Source organism: Octopus bimaculoides, chromosome 2 (assembly GCF_001194135.2).
Source record: "Octopus bimaculoides isolate UCB-OBI-ISO-001 chromosome 2, ASM119413v2, whole genome shotgun sequence".
NCBI lineage: Eukaryota > Metazoa > Mollusca > Cephalopoda > Octopoda > Octopodidae > Octopus > Octopus bimaculoides.
Window position 1 is genome coordinate 33665625 of NC_068982.1, and position 3181 is coordinate 33668805.

At 33.6% G+C, this 3181-nt stretch overlaps 1 protein-coding gene across 15 annotated transcripts in view; it reads right to left on the reverse strand.

The window, feature by feature from the left end:
- The window catches only part of LOC106868006 (rho guanine nucleotide exchange factor 28), a 561000-nt gene that overhangs the window by 385674 nt on the left and 172145 nt on the right, over window positions 1-3181 (reverse strand). The window lies entirely within an intron of this gene.

Genomic DNA, 3181 nt, shown 5'->3' on the forward strand with positions numbered 1-3181 from the left:
GCGGGTGGCACATAAAAGACACCATTTCGAGCGTGGCCGTTTTCGTGCAGGTGACACGTAAAAGCACCCACTACACTCTCTGAGTGGTTGGCGTTAGGAAGGGCATCCAGCTGTAGAAACTCTGCCAAATCAGACTGGAGCCTGGTGTTGCCATCCGGTTTCACCAGTCCTCAGTCAAATCGTCCAACCCATGCTAGCATGGAAAGCGGACGTTAAACGATGATGATGATGATGATGATGATGTTCATTAGTTTACATCCTGTAACTTAGTTTGTTCAGCAAATGAGACTGGCAGAATAAGTACCAGTCCAACAACTGAAACAAATAAAAGATATGGTTATATAAAACTCAACAAAACACAGACTAAAAGATACAGATTCACCCATTCACAAATTTATGATATACTCTGCTCGGAAGAATTGCAATTCCTAAAATAGTTTCTGCACCAAGCCATAACATTGAACTTTGAATGTGGTTTATAGCTTAGAGTCATATCCTAACACAGTTAACCTTGATTTCCAGAAGAGTCAATACAGTTAACCTCTGAATCAAGGAGGCTATCCTAATTAATAAGCTGAAACCAGCATTAAACAACAAACAAGAACTACGGGAAGCATACTGGCTGATGTAACAACACCAGTCTGCATGTCACTACCCTTTACCACATATCTGACACCACATACCAATAACAGCTTTATTCTATCTTCCATTCCTCCACATCTCCTGATAAATGGGTCTTAAATGCAGAATCTGTTTTGTGAGTCTTTTCTGTGATATTCTAAATAATACAAGTGTATTATAAAATTATTTATTTGCACGAAACTTCATCATGTGATCATTTGTTCATTAATTTCCTATTTTTTTGAACCAGTATTTATTAGCTTTTAATTTTACTGTCAAGATTCATTAACTCAAAGCAACTTGTCCCTTTTATAGATGGTTGGGTATGATTTGAGTGAGATTTGGCTGCTGCTTCAAGCAGGTCAAGTTACAACAAAGAAGCTCCATGGAAATTCATCAACATTTACAGCAAGATAACAATGCTGGTGAAATAATTTGCTATGAGAACAATTTTCATGAAACTATACCAATGGCGCTGATTGCATAAATTATGAAGTCTAGAATTCAACAGAAGAAAAGATTTTAAATACATATAATCCATATAAGCAGACTCTATTAAACAAAGCTGATGACGGTGAACGTAAATATGATTACGATGATGATAGTGATGACTACATTGGTGATGATAGTGAAAATGTTAACCGAGTTAGTTTAAATCATTTTAGGGTTGCTAACTAATAATTCATCACATAAATAACAGATATTTTATGTCACTCAGTAATGGCGAAATTCTGTGAACACCCTTAAAAGAAAAATGATGAATTACTAATTTGGTTTATTAAAACTTAATTGTAGTTCATGGTTTTCATTATGGATAGTAAGTATTATGGTAAAGAATGAGAGAAAACACGCCCAAACAGGTCATAAGCACATGAGCATGTTTAGGCAACATATCAAGTTTTAAACATGTATTGTCTTTGTAAGGTAGATATTATGAACAAAATAAAAACATGTCAAAAGAAGAGGTGCACTGAATAACCAGAAGACACTGAATTGGTTAAACAGAAACAAAGAAAACTACAACAAAAACATAAATTTTAACTATAGACTAATACAAACTCTTTCAGTTTTATATTAACATATTTCCTGCAAATAAAGGCAAGTAACTGTGTGTATATGCACACATACACTAATTATTATTCATGTCACTACTTAATAACAAAGTACTGCATATTTTTAACTAAATGTTTCTGGAAATATTTTCAAGTGCTACCGTTTCATCAGTGCCCCACCAATGTAGACCTGTTAAGAGAGTAACAGAATTCAGTAGTTATACATATTAACATGAAATAAAACCAAAGTTTGAGGAAACTATGGCCTGTGTTAGTAAAACTTACGTAAAGTTTGTAAATTTGGATAAGTTCATTAATCCTTTAGTATTTAAACAGCCCATTTCCAGCCAAAATATTCTGTTTTATATTAAAATGGGCCAGATCTCACCTGTCACACTTAACCTACAGTGTCATTCTAAAAACAAACAAGAGTATCATCAAAAATCCTAAAGCTATGACATAATACATAGTGTGAAGTAGCATGGCTCAGTGGTTAGAGTGTTGGGCTCACAATCATGAAGTTATGAGTTCAATTTCTGGACCGGGCTGTGTGTTGTGTTCTTGAGCAAGACACTTTATTTCACGTTGCTCCACTTCACTCAGTTGTAGAAATGAGTTGTGATGTCACTAGTGCCAAGCTGTACTGACCTCTGCCTTTCCTTTGGATAACATCAGTAGCATGGAGAGGGGGGGGTATGCATAGTGACTGTTGGGCTTCCATAAACAACCTCGCTCGAACTTGTGCCTTGGAGGGTAACTTTCTAGGTGCAATCCCTTGGTCAATGCATAATTAATTCAAAACTACGTGAATAAACAAGTATTACATACGACAGAGTAATCTGAATGCTAATTGGGCTGAGAGAGAAAAAAGTTTACTGCTAGAATTTGCAAAAAATGTTCTTTCCCTAACATGAAATGTCTCCATATGTCATGAAACTTAGCCAAATTTACAAATATCAATACTTAATGTGTTAGTTGACAAGAATTTAAGTTTAGTTAAAATTTCAAAATTCAAATCTGAACTAAACTATAGGTTTAATAAAGGTTTCTTAATTCAAAAATATGAAAAGATTCCAGGCATTATAAGTCACTTCAGACTTTTTACCTATAAATAAACAGAGTTTTTTACTATTTAAAATATTTGAAAATAGGAGGTAATTTGAAACAAATTTGTGTTTTTCAAATTTTAACTTTGGAGTGTAGGAAATTCAAACAGTACAGTTATCAGTGTTTCCTCCCATTTCACTATTTCATACAAGAACCATCTTGTTAACACCAATTATTGATGACAACAAGAAAGTCATTAATCCAAAACGGTTGCAAGAATATTATGCTCAAACTAAACATAGATGTTCAAAATTTCATTAAAATTGCAGGAGAGCTAGGAGTTATTCATGAATCATAAAAAACTAGAAATAGTTTACAATCGATAGAAAAGGAAATGATTAAAATGTATAGATAATGAGGAAAATAAGTTTTGGGATCAAATAACTAAATAAGAATTTATT